At 34.0% G+C, this 17,213-nt stretch overlaps 1 pseudogene; it reads left to right on the top strand.

The window, feature by feature from the left end:
* The first annotated feature begins 11,189 nt into the window (after positions 1 to 11,189).
* Positions 11,190 to 12,759, top strand: LOC150038623 (uncharacterized; annotated as a pseudogene).
* Positions 12,760 to 17,213: the final 4,454 nt, after the last annotated feature.

The raw sequence follows: 17,213 nt of genomic DNA, 5'->3' as shown, positions 1-17,213 counted from the left end.
TCACAGGTGGACTTGGGCTTGGTTAATCCATGGGCCTGGTCTTTGGGCCCAATTAATTGGACTTGGGCTTGGTTGGTCCATGGGGTTGGCCTTTAGCCCCAATTAATCAGATTTAGGCCTGATTTGACATTTGGGTCAAATTCAGCCTATTTTTGGACTTAGTTAGACTTTGACCTAAATAATAATATCAAATTGAGTCCAATTAATCTTATCTGATTCAACGGTCATGATAAAACCATGTGGTGTCATCGAAATTTGTCTTCAACTTCAATTCAAGACATATGTCAACTCCTAATTGAGCCCAAATTTAATGATTTGGAATTTCATCATTAATTTAGTAAATGACGTGACAACTTGTGATTGGTCTAAAATTTCTCATTCAACACTCTTCTAAACAATCTTTAAGTTAGTTTTGATCATGGAAAAATGACTTAACGAAATGTGGCATTTGGAAAAGTTTACGAATTTTATATTATTATGTTAGATTATATATATATATTTTCCTTTTTCTATCTCTTCCTCTTCCTCTTTTATGGATTTTTCTTATTCTTGTTTACTCTTTTGGATGACGGGCACAAAAAAATGCCCTTAATAGACGCTCTCTATGTTATGGATAATTGAGCTTGAAATGGGAAGTTTGGATTTTTCCTCCTATATTGTTAGATGATATAATTAAATTTGCTTTTACTCACGAGTTTAAACTTTTGGATCAATTGATGATTTAACATGGTACCAAAACAGGTGATCTGGGAGGTCTTGTGTTCAAGCTCGTATTGTTTCTTACTCAATTAATATTGATTTTTACTTGCTGGCTTTTCTTCATATTTCAAGCCCACTAGTGAAGGGAATGTTAGATGATATAACGAAATTTTCTCTCGCCCACTAGTTTAAGTTTTTGGGTCAATTGGTGATTTAATATATATTATGATTTTACGATACTTTTTTCGTTAATTTAAACTGAAAGTTATATTCTTAAATCATCAATTAACCCAAAAGCTTAATCTGATGGATGAAAGCAAATTTGATATTATATCACTAACAATTATGCTATTGAAATTGCATTTGTTATGAAAAGGACGGTAGCCGAATAGAGTAAGACTAAAATAGATTGAGAATAATAATAATAATAAGAATAATAATAATAAAAAGAATAAGTGAGAGAATAACATACAATGATTTTACGAGGAAAACTCATAAACAAATTAGGGTAAAATCACGAGTACGGATAGAATAATTCCACTATATAGAATAGGAGTTACACACTTTCTTTCTTCCAAAGAAATAGCGAGCTCCCTTCTAAGAAGAAACTTTCTCTATTTTATCTTTCATTTTACTCACTTGTTCAAGATTTTGGGATACTTTGGCAATTATGGATCTCCTCCTATTTATAATCTAAACTCAAAAGAAACTTGGCCATCAAGCAAATCTAATAGCTCCAAATTGTCCTTGATCAATGTAAAAGATCTAATGGTTATAAATTGATATTGGACAAAGTGTCAGAATTAATGGCCCAAATTATCTTCCAACAAACTTCTTGAATAACTTCTCAAAGAATCTTGAATAATTTGTTTTTTGATTTGGATACGTGCTTTATAATTTGAAGAAATTTTTGGTTGATCAAACTTTAAGCTCTGAATTAAAATTTGACGATGGCCATTAAATTTCATTGATATTCAATTCTCTCATCTAGAGAAATATTAGAGATGATTCAATTCGGTGGACTTTTCTATTTGTTCTGGATTTTGGATCATCTTGAAAACAAATGAAATGAGTTTTAAACATTTGAGTTACTAAATAATAATAATAATAATAATAATAAAAGAGTAGTTTTAATGGTTCCTCTCACAATGGTAGTTGACAACAATAATCATACTTATTGAAGGAGATGAAGAAGATGAGAGATTGGGGACGTAAAAAAGGAAGGGATAGAAAGTAGAAATGTCCATTTAAATCTCGAGGATAAAAGTTCAGTTTTTAAACTTCAAAACCAAATAAACATTAACTTTAAACTTAAGAGGTGAATAGTGTATTTAGTAAAAAAAAAAAAAAAAAAAAGTGTTCTATCCGCTTAAATATATCTAGTTTGAGTATTATTGTATTTTTTTCTTTCTTAATCAATAATTATTATGGTATATATTTAATTATTTGATGTTTGATATGTTTTCGTAATGTTTAAACATTTTATTTTACAATACGTGTGGCGAGAAGAATGAACTTCTGACTTTTAAGTTGATTGTACGAGAAAATGTCATATAAGCATTTTGTTATTTAGTCTAGCTTAGTAATCTATTTTAGCTTTTTTTAATGAACTTTTGAAACTTTCAATGTGTTTGGTTATTTAATACTTTAAAAAATTTCATACATATTTTAAAGGTCCAATTTGGTAATTATTTTGTTTTTTTTTGTCTTATTTTAATTTGAAAGTTAAGTATATTTTCCCTCAATTTTTAACAATAGTTTGCATCTTTTTAAGTAAAGAATTGAATTCTTAGTCAAATTTAAAAAATAAAAACAAGTTTTTAAAAACTATTTTTTAGTTTTCAAATTTTAATTTGGTTTTTGAAAACATTAGTAAGTAGTAGATAACAAAATAAGAAATTTAGAAGTAGAATGAATGTTTTATAGGCTTAATGTTCAAAATAAAAAACTAAAAACCAAATAGTTAACAAACAAGACCTAAATTATCAAAACTTTCATGGAAGTAACAATTTAGTCGGTGAAGTTAAGTTGAAAATAATTTAGTCATTGTACATTATAATTTGTAACGACTTAGTCATTTTCGTGAAAATTTTGGTAGGATTTAATAAGAAAAAAGGTCATGCATGTAAATCAATAAATGGATTGGAGATCAAATTGTCTTATAAAACTATGAATAAGTTATTATTTAATAAAAGTTGATACCTAATTTTGAAGAAAAATTTCATGATATGAACTAAATTGTAATTGGTATAACCTTCCTCTCTAGAGGTGGGAGGTTCGAGCTCTCATTCCCATAGTTGTTGTACTAAAAAAAAGCTAAATTGTTACAAATTTCAAAAGTATAGTTACTAAATTGTTACTTATTAAAGTTCAATTACTAAGACCTTGTTTGATAATCATTTGGTTTTTGGTTTTTAGTTTTTGAAAATTAAACTTGTCAATGCTACTCCCACCCCTAAGTTTTTATGTTCTATTATCTATTCTATATTTACATTTTCAAAAATCAAACCAAAATTTAAAAACTTAAAAAAGTAGGTCTCATTTGGTAATCATTTTATTTTTGTTTTTGAAAAATGAAGCCTATAGACACCACTTCCAACTCCAATTTTTCTCATTTGTTATCTACTTTTTACCAATAATTTAAAAAACAAGCCAAATTTTGAGAACTAAAAAAAGTAGCTTTCAAAAATTGTTTTTGTTTTTTGGAATTTGACTAAGAATTCAACTATTGTACTTAAAAAGTATGCAAATCATGATAAGAAATGTGATGATATAATTTTTAAAACCAAAAATAAAAAACAAAATGATTACCAACTGAGACCGTAATTTTCAAAAACTTCTTTTTGTTTTTAAACTTTGACAAAACATTCAAGAGGTTCCTAAAGATAGATGAATGACATAATAGAGAAATGGAGAGAAAACAAAAATAAATCTAAAAAACATAAAAAAAAAACACAATCGTTATTAAACGAGGTTTAAATTGTTACACATTTGAAAATACACGAACTAAATCGTTACGAATTATAGTTCAAAAAACTAAATTGTTATTTTCATGAAAAAGTTTGTATTTTTTAGTTGATTAAAGCTTACATGACTTTAAATAACAATTATATGGTAGTGAATTTGTGATCAAATTAAATGGTTGGAAGTAGCAAGGTTTTGTTAGATTTAAAATTAAAAGTTGATGGACTTAGTTATTGGAACTGTTTAGAGCGTGCACAATGACTAAATACACATAACTTCTAATTTAGAAAAGTAGTTTATAACTTAATCTTTGATTTTTTTTTTAAGTTAGTTAAAGCATCTCAGCTTTTTCAATAATTGTAAGTTGAAATCTTTATCTAGATGTGATATAATATTCTTAAGAGGAAAAAAAAAAAAAAAAAAGAATTACGAACTCTAAAAGAGGGTACCACAATGCCCTTGCCATGTATCTTCAAATGCCTCTAGGTATTATTGTACGAGTTCCCTTAAAGAAATTTTAAAATCTTACTCATGTATTTGGAAAATATTTCTCAAAAATATTTTTGTTTGGTTGGTTATATAGTAAGGTCATGTTTACCTCAACCGAAACATAATCAATCAATCAATAGTAAAGTAAGAAGTGGACCCCAATTGAATGTATGTTCACTGTTTTGTAATCCTATTGAATTATAGGATCCGCCTTGAATCCGTAATTAAAATACACAATCTAATTGATTAATGAAAGGTGCTTGATTTGATTGTGGTTGAAAATTACGTGGGATCCACTATCTTTATTGTTACTATTACAAATATATGAAAATTATGGATCTGCCACATTTATTGTTACATTTACCTTTACCGTTATCATTATCGGTAGTTAGATCAAGTAGTACCAGTAACGATAACAACCATAGTGAAATGTGACAAAGTCAAATTCTAAGTAAAGCGATCAAAAGCAATCCAATTATATTTGTGATTCAGGCTTATTACGATTCATCCATCAATGAATCACATTTCAATTACACCAATTTCTGTTACAGATTGGTAAATGTGACCTGGAAGTATTACTATTAATGTCAAATTATTGTAAAGGACGATTATACATTACAATGAACTAATACTTTAAAATAATGGTCGCTAGTGTTGGGTTGTATGTCCTAAAACTCGCAGATTGTAAATATTAAATATATTCTATTCGCAATAAATATATTATTGAGGTTTATTCAATAAAACTAATATCAAATATATAAATTGCACTTGTAAAGACCAAATCCAATAAACTAAAATCCATGGCTATTATATGAATACTTGGACTTTATATGGAGACATAAAGATAGATCAAGTTCAAGTAAATAGCCAAACGGTCTATAGTATATAAAAAAAATCGGGTACCTTATTTTGGTAACATTATCGAATGTGACCCACGTTGTATTTAGTACAAATGCTATGATCTAGAATCGTTCATGTGGAGACATACAAGTGGAGGCGTCCTATGCAATGAGTTTGCGTAAGACCAAACCATGAAATAAGTCACTCTTACTTTATAACATTGTTTACTATTTAAGATTGACTATTTCAAATCGACGATCTAGGTAATTCGACCTTTATCCTGAGCTAACTATATGAACTCCTGTTTTTTCAGGATTATATTTAGATTTGCATAGGTGAGGGTTGACTCAACAGTGCCAACTCAATAAGCCTCCCATTTCAGGAGTAAGACTGGGTAGATAGCTGAGGATATAGGGTGCAAGATGGAATTTACTTCTACCCGCTTTTTGGGTTAGTAGAGAGGTTGCTCTCTTAAGTACTGATCCCAGGTCTTGAACTAGGGCCCCTACCCTCTCGTTGGCCTGAGAGGGACTCGGTTTAGTGATTGGATCACAAACAAATTATTCATTAAAGGATCAGTGGAACTTAAGGAGCAAGATGTAATCTTGGGGGTAAAACAATATTTAACCCAACCGTTATTATGAACAATCTATGAAGGGTCGACTCACTGATTACGGTTAAATCAAGTGGATAGAAATATATCTACAGTGAGGGGAGTGAAACTATTAGGTTTTAGTGGAGTGATTCGGTAGTTAACGAATGTTGATTAATTCAGTTTAAAGAGTTTAACTAATTAATCTCGAATCGTTGGAGCCCATGATTTGCATGTCCATTAGGTTCCCCTACTAACTCACGAACGGGATAACCTTTAGAATAGAGTGATGTGTTCAATTTGAAATGTTCAAATTCGAATTTAGAGAATCAGTAATTATATGCGATATAATTACACGTTTAATTATCGAATTAAACGTTGGAGAATCGAAGATTTAAATATTAAAATTACATGAATGGGGATTCATGTTTGTGGAATTAGTGGTGTAAATAATTTAGTATTGGATATTAAATTATCTTAATTAATTATTAATTTTATTTAAAATTAATTATTTAAATTCATTTTATTTAAAATTAATTATATTTAAAATTGGAAATTTGCAATTTTAAATCAAATTTAGTTTTTTTGTCTTAATTTATTTTTCTAAAATTTAAATTAAATAAAGTTGTTTTGATATTAAAATTGAAAAATATGAATTAAGTGGGTTATTCCAACAATGAACACTAATTTTCTATTAAAATTGGGTGGGATTGGTGTCACCTCTTCATATAAGAGAGTTGCATGAACTTGTTGAATAAAAAAAAAAAATTTATTCAACTAAGTTGAGGGAGAAGGGATTTGCTGAAATCCAGAAAATTGTTGAAGAAGAGTTCTTCAACTCCAAAATACCAAAAACCAGTCTTTTTCCATAAAAATTTCCTATAATCTTAGCTCATTTTGGGTTCCAATATCCAATCTAAGGTCCAAGAGAATAGTAGGAAGATCAAGTAGAGATCTACATCCATTTGGATTGAAGATTATTGCTGAATTTGTGGATTGAAGAGGTTCTACAAAGGTAATTTATGAAACCCTATTTTTCCTTATGAACACGCTGAAATTGATTCCTAAAATTAATGACTCAGAGTGCTTATTGATCTGGTTTCTTTTGCTAATTGCATGCTAACTCCATTAGTTGGAGAGTTGGCTGACAGTAGTGGTGATCGGAGGTGGACCGCCGATGGTGGTCATCGAAGTTAGTCATCAGAGTTGGTTGCTAGTGTTGGTCATTAGTGGCAGTTATTAAAGTTGGTTGCTTGTGATCGTCGTCGGAGATGAACATTTCACTGGAGTAGGTTGTCGGATGTAGTTTTCTGAGAGTGGTGGTAGTCACAACAACATGGTGAAAGTGAAGTAGAGGATGATTGAGGACATTTTGATAATTTTAAGAATTAAGTAAATTAAGGAGAGATTGCCACTACATAGTTAAAATTCATTTTTCTAAAAGTTGATTTCAAGTGTTACTCTCAAAACAACTTATATCATAAACTCATTTTTTTCGAAAGTTATTTAAGTGGTTGTTAAACACTCCATTTTTTTTTTTTCAAAATGACTTTTTTTCAAAATTACATTTGAAAAAGAAAAAGTTAAACCAAATACATCCTTAAATTTTTATTAGACACGATATTTTAAACAAAACTTTTGTTACACAATTACAAACAATTTTTCAAATTTTATGGTCTTTGATTGCATGATTTTGGTTAGGATTTGCTTTGACGGTGATCCAAGGTTAGAGTTTTGAGCCTAGAAGACATTCACTACAAGAAAAAGAGACTCTTCCAACGCCTAAAACGACCGTCGAAAAATACATCACCTCTCTCTCGACTACGTAAGGGTGTCTTGGGAGCTCAATAACTTTTGATACCGTAAATGATTCGTTGATAGTTGGTAAGAACTCTTGACATGTCAAAAGCAGGCATCGGGAGATAAGAATGGCAGGTCATTCTCCATGAAGGAACTCCCAACGGATGATTTGTGTATCGGGAGTTTTGAAAGCACTCCCGATGCCGCACCATGCCTGTCAGGAGATGGGAATGGAGGGTTAGTCTTGACAAAGAACTCCCAACGATTTATTTAATTCATCAAGAATTGGGTAGGAACTTTTGTCAGTTACGGTAGCCCGTCGGGGTTCCTTTTTAAAACCCCCAAATTGCCCCCCACTTTCAGATTTGCTTTCTTCATTCTTCTAACCCTAGCACATAGAGGTGAAAATCCCAAATCGAAGGCAGTCCGTCTGTCCGTCAACTATTCCCTCGTCCATCGTCGATCCACTATTCATCATCCGTTCGTTTGTCAGCTGCTCCATCATCTGTCTCTCTTGGTGAGTTAAACTTTGACTCTACAATTTTAAATTGAAGGAATCACCTATCTCTCTTGGGTAGGCTATAATTTGTTTAAAATTTGAGTAATTTTATGATAGCTTTTAGAAAGAAGAATTGACCATAGTCTATTTATAACGTAGCTCTTATTTGTTCCATTTCCATAGTCTATTTATAATCTTTAAGTAATTTGTAAGATATACACAAAACAATACATTTTAAGATAATTGGAAATAAAGTATTTTACGCTCGACTCAATTACCAAAAAAGAAAAAGAAAAACATGAACTTTGCTATTGTTTCAAACTACCGCATCTTTCAAAAGTTGTAAAATTACCCTTGGTCTTTTATAAAGGTTTCAAAAGTAACCTTAGAATAGAAATATTGGTTGTGGTAGGACATGCTGGTTTAGATGGATATATATGTAGATAGGATATATTGGCAAAATATGATTGTGCTTTTGACCCTCCCCCCAATTTCTTTTGCTACAGCTTTGTTGATAAGGTGTTTGTAGCTTCTATTGAGATTTTTTTCGATCTTAATTAATGAGTTTTTCTAGTTTGCTTGTCAAGCATAATTTTTATAACCTCATATTTTGTTTAGTAAAAAGTCTAGGTTGAAGCCCTAAACCTAAGTGAAGGAGGGGTAACAACTCATTGAGTTCGTCATCTACTCAAGAAATGCATGATAGGAAGGTGGAGGAACTAAACGCCAATGTTAAACAGCTTCAATCGAAAGGAATTTGAAGACGTTAAAAAAGAAATGAGAGAGGATCATGCAAGAAAGATGGAAGAAATGAAAATAATGATTGAAGATATGATACAATCGTAGAGAGAAGGGCCATCGAATTGGGTATGATTACTTCATTATCTAATTGGCTAATATATTGCTATCCTGCAGTTATGGTACCAAAATAGTTATATCTTACTATTAGCTTTATGATAATGAATTGTTGGTTATCCTACAATTATGGTAGCCAAACAACTGGATTTTAATGTGTTTTGTGGAGTTTTTATATGTGTGTTTGTGGAGGTTTATGAATTTTGAATGTTGTGTGGGGTGGGTTGAGATTAGTATCTTTCTTTTGGAGTTCAACTTGTGATTTTTGTATGTTTGTGGAGGTTTAAGGTTGAGAACATGTAGTCTTGAAAATGTGTTGATTTTCTTTGTTTTGTAGGATTGTAGGATTTACCTTATGGTTTTTATTTATTTTGTAAGATGTTGTTTGGAGATGATGTTAGAAATGTTGTTGGAGATGCTGTTGAGATTTTTTCTTCTCTATATTAGTCAAGACATCTTTCTTTTATAGACCATTTTTTCATATTTTCTCTCTTTTGTGTAATAAAGAATATTATCGACTTTATTTGTTTGTTTCATTCCTTATGTAATTTTTTTTATTTGCTTAATGATGTTACAAATTTTAGGTAATTTAGGTCAAACTGAAAAAAAATTAAAAGTTAAAAATTAACAATTAAACAGTCGTAGGGAGTTCAATTCAGATAATTTTCTGAATTGAACACCCGATGCCATATATCAAGCATCAATAGATATGTTAACTCCCGACAATCTATATTGCTGTGTCGGGAGATGTTCTTCCGATGGGTATATCTCAACCAAACTTCCAACGACTAGTTCGTCGTTGGGAGTGGATCTCTCGATGCATTTTTTACCATTTCTCGACAATTTTAAGCGTTAGGAAATGAGTGTTTTCTTATAGTAATTATTGTATTCACTTATGAAAGTCCATAGTTTTATAATCGGGCTAGTTTCAAAATGGACAAAACAAGTTACTCATATTAGGCTCATAGTTCAAACCTTTTAGTTTTACAAAAATAGCAAAAAAAAAAAAAAAAAAAACCCTAACCCTCGATTTAAAATAGGAAATGTAAGAAATGTATGGATACACTTGATATACACTTAATACATCTGATATATTTGATACACCTGATATACACTTGATATCCCTTGATACAATACTGATGTACACTTGATACATTTGATACCCTTTGATGCAGTTATACTTGATACACACTTGATACCGTTTGATACATTGTTGATGTATACTTGATACACTTGATACCTCTTGATACACTTATACTTGATACCTCTTGATACACTTACACATGATACACATTTGATACCCTTGATACCCTTGATACACTTGATACACTACTAATGTACATTTGATATCCTTCATTTAAAAAACTTGCAAAACGTTCTAAACAAACAAAATGTTAAAAATAAATTAAATAAGAAAAATAAACAAAGAGATGAAATTGATTAATGATTAGTTAGATATATAGGTTTATCAATTGACTAATATACAAAATATAAGTATACCAGAGAAAAAACGCCCAATATTGAGACTTTCCTAATAGAGTTTCAATGCTCTGACCATAAGGTGTCCTTACACTTCCTTCTACACTAACTCCCTTTTCTCTCTGTTTTCCATTTTCCCTTTCTTTCTTCACTAACCTTTCTTCTTCCATTTTTCATTATCGATTTCAGGTTTTGAGCAATCGACAACAAACTGCAACCTGCCGTTGTGGATCATGTCAATACACTCATCCCCCATACTCGTAACCTTCTTAAACTTCCTCCGATTTTCCTGCCTCGCTGGACCCAAAAGTTGGAAGATGATGACTATCTAGATTTTGACCCAGTTCAAACACAATGAAATTCTCATCGGCTGTGGAAATAAGGTTTTCGGTATTGAGAGTCAAATCTCAAGGGAGAGGGGATGTTAGAGAAGTCCACGTTAGCCATCCAGTCAGCAGTACACATATACAAACAACCTCTCATAGTCAGCATATATAGGCCATGTCATCCCTCTTCTAGAAGGAAAGTTTGTTAGAAAGAATATTTATTCCAACCAATCAAAATTGTACACATATATTCATTTTATTCTTTATTATTTCTCACAAATGGCTATTTAAAGCCACTATAATTACATCATTGAATATAGTGAAAAATACACAGAAATCCAAGAGCAACAGCCTCGTCCCTTTGTCTTCCTCTCTTTGCCTTTTCATTTTCTTGCTCTTTCGTTTCCTAACTTGGTATCAGAGCCTATTAATAGCCAACACCCCCTCCAATGCTTCGTCTTCCTCATCCACCACCGTTTTCAGCAACCCATAATTGAATCATTTGTTGAACCAGATAACCACAATAAAACTCGACTGAAGCAACTACCTATTATGGAAAACCCTTGCATTACCCATCCTAAGAAGCTACAAACTAGAAAGCCATCTCACAAGTGAAAAACCCTGTCCTTCGGAATTTGTCTCAACAATGAATGAAGCATCCAGTCTCTTTCAAGGTGGGGATACCACCGAAAGCATCAATGAATCCTCGTCGAGCTCTGCTCGCTCCAGAATAGTTAATCCTCAGTTCGAACAATGGGTCACGATAGATCTTCTGCTCCTCAGATGGCTTTATAACTCGATGACCCCTGAAGTAGCCCTGCAGCTGTTAGGCTTCAACAATGCTAAAGATCTATGGAAGCTACCCAAGACCTCTTCGGTGTGCAATCAAGAGTAGATGAGGATTTCCTTCGCCACATCTTCTAGACTACCAAGAAAGGTAACTCTAAAATAGAAGATTATTTACGCATCATGAAAACTAATGCCGACAACTTAGGACAGGCTGGAAGTCCTGTACCTAGACGATCCTTAATATCTCAGGTTTTTCTTAGTCTAGAGGAAGTTTACAACCCGATAATCGCTGTCATACAAGGAAAACCAGACATCTTTTGGCTGGATATGCAGTCCGAGCTCCTCATTTATGAGAAACGATTGGAACACCAAAATGCTCAAAAAAATCTTGACAACATTGTGCCCACTATGAATGTAGCTTAAAGTCGATGAACAACTACCATCAGACAAACTCTCGATCTTTATTTAATTAGCAACGAGGAGGAGGTAATGGTAACTCCAACACTGGTCGAGGACGAGGTCGTGGATGCGACAACAAACCTACCTGTCAAGTTTATGGTAAATATGGTCATTCAACCCTTGTATGCTTTAATCAATTTAACAAAGAGTTTATTGAAAATTTTGGGTAGAATAGAGGAGGACAGAGCTCGAATCGTGGTAACAATGCCCCTCCCAATCCCATTGCATTCATAGCAGCCCAAAACTTCAACCCTTTTGCCGGACCAGAGACAATTGTGGATCCGAATTGGTATGTGGACAGTGGAGCAACAAACCATGTCACTTCTGACTATGCAAATTTGAACAATGCAAGAGAATTCTCAGGTAATGAGAAAGTCATAGTAGGAAATGGAAATAAACTGCAAATATCTTATGTTGGTAATACCTCGTTGTTTGATTGAAACAACACTGTTATACTTGAGAATGTGCTGTATGTGCCTGACATTACAAAGAACTTGGTTAGTGTATCTAAGTTAGCTCAAGATAATAACATCTATTTTGAGTTTCATGATGTTCATTGCTTTGTTAAGGACAAGCGTACGGGTCAAACTCTTCTGAAAGGAAACCTTAAGGATGGGTTGTATCACCTGGATCAAGTGGCTTTGAAAAGAAATAAGGAATTGAAGAATCAGAACACTGAGCACAGAAGACTTTTGAACATAAATAGGAACACCTCTGCATTAGTTTTATCTGGAAAAACAGCAAGTATTAATGTAGTTGTATCTAAAGCCGTCTGGCATAGACGTTTAGGACATCCTTCATTAAAAATTTTGAATTCTATTATTAGTGCTTGGAATCTGAAAGTTAAAAGTAATGAAGAGACTATGTTTTGTGAATCATGTCCTTTGGGTAAAGCTCATAATCTACCATTTTCTAAGTCTAAAAGCCAAGCTACCAAACCCTTTGAACTGATTCACTCCGACTTATGAGGACCTGCCCCTGTTACTTCATCAAATGGGTATAGATATTACATCTTGTTTGTCGATGATTATAGTAGATACACCTGGATCTATCCCTTGAGACAAAAGAATGGTACATTGGAAGCCTTTCAGCACTTTCTCATATATGTTCAGAACCAATTTAACAAAACAATCAAAGTGCTTCAGTCTGATAACGGAGTTGAGTATGCCAAAATTCATCAGCTATGCAACTCAAGAGGAATCATAACCAGACTATCGTGCCCGTACATCTCTACTCAAAATGGTCGAGCAGAAAGGAAACACAGACATGTAGTAGAAACTGGCCTTACATTGCTAGCACAGGCCAACCTAACTTTGAGTTTTTGGTGGGATGCCTTCCTCACCGCCACCATGCTTATAAATAGACTACCAACAGAGGTACTGCAAGGTAAATCCCCTATCTCTATTCTGTTTAACAAGAACTTGAATTTTGCAAAGCTTAAGGTCTTTGTCTGCACTTGCTTTCCATATCTCTGGCCCTTTTAGCACAACAAGTTCAACTTTCACTCAGAAAAATGTGTGTATCTAGGCCCCAATCAACAACACAAAGGCTTCAAATGTCTTACCAAAGCTGGCCGGATCATCATCTCTCGGCATGTCACCTTCAACGAGGATGAGTTTTCTTTCATCTAATTATCCCAGGCTAATCCCAAAAACCAGCTTATTTCCTTACCCAACCTCACCTTGCCCATCCTTCCACCTAATGATCCTTGCCCACAAAACGATCCCATGCATGATCGTTTACCTCAACCCCAATGAGCACTAACCTCATCTCTACACGATCGCTCACCTAATGCTCATCGCCCACTAAATTCACCCGATCGCTTACCTATTACCAATCGCCTACCCGATTGTATATCTAATCAGTTACCATATGATCGCTCACCAAATGCTCATCGCCTACAAAACTCATCACCCAATCGCTTACCTGCCACCCATCGCTCACCCTCTCTAAATCGCCTACCCGATCGTATACCAAATCCTTTACCACACGATCGCTCACCAAATACCCGTCGCCTACCAAATTCATCACCCGATCGCTTACCCATTACCCATCACTCAACCTCTCTAAATCGCCTACACAATCGTATACCAAATCGCCTACCATATCCATTACTAAACGATCGTTCACCTATACCTGATCACCTACCTGATCGTATACCAGTATCATCACCACCAAATCGTGCATCTTCTGTCTTCTTTACCCGACACCTTCAACCTGACCTTAGAAATCCTCCATCAGCCAAACATGTCCCCCTACTCACTCATCCTATGATGACCCGAGGGAAAGCTGGTATCTTCAAACCAAAAATCCTCACTACTTCATCCCCTGTTGATTGGTCTGTAACCGAACCCACTCGAATTTAAGATGCCTTAGCTTCTCTTCCTTGGAAGCAAGCCATGGATGCCGAATATGTTGCTCTAATGTGAAACTAGACCTGGCGGCTTGTGCTTCCTACACCAGACATGAACATTGTGGGTCATAAATAGGTTTTTAGAATCAAGCGCAACTCTAACGGTTCAGTTCAATGCTACAAAGCACGGCTTGTAGCAAAGGGCTTTCACCAGAACCCGAACATCGATTTCTTTGAGACATTCAGTTTGGTTGTTTCAATAATTCGGGTCATTCTCAGTATTGCTGCCTCTCAAGGATGGAGTCTACAATAACTAGACTTTGACAATACCTTTCTGAACGGAACTCTAGAAAAAAACGTGTATATGACATAGCCTTCTGGGTATGTACATCCATACTACCCACATCATGTTAGAGAAGTCCACGTTAGCCACCCAGTTAGCAGTACACATATACAAACAACCTCTCACAGTCAGCATACACAGGCCATGTCATCCCTCTTCTTGTCATATTCCGCTCCAGATTACCCTCTTAACCTGGATGGAATGGTGACTGCAGTAGTTACCAACCCTTTTGCTGACACTTACTGCCTATCTAACCTGTTAAACTTTGCTCAAACCCTGAATTTATACATATAATTGATATACGAACATATTAACTCAGAACTTAACACATTTACATTATAGGGTTTCACAACATTGTTCATTCTTGGATATTACAACCTAGTGAGCCCCATCAAGAATACTAGTCACTAGACAGACACATGTGTACTAGCTAACATAGGTCTTCAATTACGCTTCCTTCATCCTGTTTCTTTGAGTGACAGAGCAGCAGAATTGTCTTTTGGGAACTGACCGCTACCTGAAAGAAAACATTTGAAAACGTGAGCTAGAAGCTCAGTGAGTGACTTAATAAAAACATAAATCTCATGCTTAAACTAAAAGCTCGAAAACATAATATTGGAACTAAAATATACCAAGCAAATGTGTACACAACACCTTTACAACCATTGTATCTGAAACCTGAATCTTAATTGAGACCCCTACTTTGATCTCTTCATGCTGAACTATGGCTAAGAGAGACCCTTATGTCGATCTCTTTAAAAATATATCGATGGGCATCTCAAGCAACTTCCTCTAAACATTAGCATTGATAACTACTCTTAAACATCATTAAACATCATTATTTCTTAGTTGAGAACGAGCATACCTCGTTCTAGCTCCCAATGTCTGTTATGGGCCATGAGACCCATGCTTCGGCCTCTCTTTGTTGGTTTATGGCCTAGGAGACCCATACTTTGGCCTCTTCTTCAAAACTACCCACGTGTACGTGGAGGTTTCTATGTACCGTCAACACCTTAAGTACGTTTATTCAGATACCTTTCTTACCTTCAGTACTCCTCTTCATTATGTTTAGAAATATTGACGCATGTACTTTAGCAATCTTAGGTATATAAACATAGCACATCAAGCTTAATTTTAACCTTAACGCATGCTTCATACTTTATAAAATAATTTGGCTTAAATCGTGTTGAACTAGCTTGTAAAAACTATTAGCATGCGTTAGATATGGAAAACATACTTGAAAAACTCATACATTAGTAACATCATGCGTTGATAATCATTTATAAGCATTAGCAATTCCAAATTATCCTTCTAGCCTTCAAGAAGATATGACTGCCTTGATCCTTAGTTAAGAGTGAACTACTAGATCTAACCTTCAGCGTCAACCTTAATCGAGGAGAACCCTTTTGCTCAATCCCTCGATGTCGTATTACCTACGTACACGTGGTTATAACTGAGTACCATCATACCTTAGGTACTTCTGCTCAGATACCTTCTCAAATGTCCTTCAGTATCGAGCTACTAAGATACTTTCTCAAATGTCCTTCGGTATCAAGTTGGTTCGGTACCTTCTCGAATGTCCTTCGGTACCAAGTTGGTCAGATACCTTCTCAAATGTACTTCAATATCTAGTTAGGCGGATACCTTCTCAAATGTCATTCGGTATCAAGTTGGTTTGATACCTTCTCGAATGTCCTTCGGTACCAAGTTGGTCAGATACCTTCTCAAATGTCCTTCGGTATCTAGTTGGGTGGATACCTTCTTAAATGTCCTTCGGTATCGCGTTTTAAGTAAAACTAGTCATAAACATTTAGTTGAACACTAAGGCTTAGTGCTCAAATCATCATACTAGTTCATCCATCATACTAGTTCATCATAAAACTGGAGTTACTTAAAACATGCTGAAATTATTTGGACAAGCTAACATATTAAAATCATGTCAATTTCCATGGAGAACATGCTTTACTTAGCATGAGAAATAGTTTCAAACATATGTTGCTTGACACTCCATATAAACACTTAGCATGAGAAATAACTTCAAAGAAATCATGGTTTCTAAATCATTAAAGCATTAAATTATCACATAGTCACTCATGAATCGTTGGCCTCTTAATAGGTTATACGCCTCTCCTAGCTCTTCTTGGCTTGAAAGGACATAATTTCCGGTTAAACTACTTAGAATTCTTAGCAAAATACCTCAAATAGTTCATTTTCTAATGGAACTTTCATCATCAAAGACCACTTTACTAACGAGATACTCATCATGAGTGAATTCTTCTCATGAGCGAGATCCTCATGAGCGAAATCCTTTCATCCTAGCGATACTCACCTCTCCAGCGAGATTCAGCCTAATTTCTAGCGAGATTTCCTTCTAGAGCGAGATCCTCATCATAAAATTAGCGATATTTCCTTCTAGAGCAAGATTTCATCACAAAATCTCGCTATAATCCTCCACGGTGAGCTGTTTGCTTATTCTTCCCAAGCAGCTGTCTGTTTATGCACAGATTCTCTATTACAATTTCAAAAATTCATAACTCAGAATCCAGACTTCTTTTGAAGAAAATTCCTTCTACAAACTTGTTTAGAATTGAGTAACTTTCTTACCTTAAAATTTTAGCCAAAAATTCCTTATGGTTTGGCCTTGAGCTTTCAATCTTCACCTCGAGCCCTGATTAACCCGAGATTCTGTCTCCTCTGTAATTTCATCACTTTCTGTTCTTCTTCTC

Source organism: Benincasa hispida, chromosome 1 (genome assembly GCF_027475165.1).
Source record: "Benincasa hispida cultivar pf3 chromosome 1, pf3_genome.v1.1, whole genome shotgun sequence".
Taxonomy (NCBI): domain Eukaryota; kingdom Viridiplantae; phylum Streptophyta; class Magnoliopsida; order Cucurbitales; family Cucurbitaceae; genus Benincasa; species Benincasa hispida.
The sequence above is the reverse complement of the archived record's forward strand: the minus strand, read 5'-3'. Positions and strand labels throughout refer to the sequence as shown.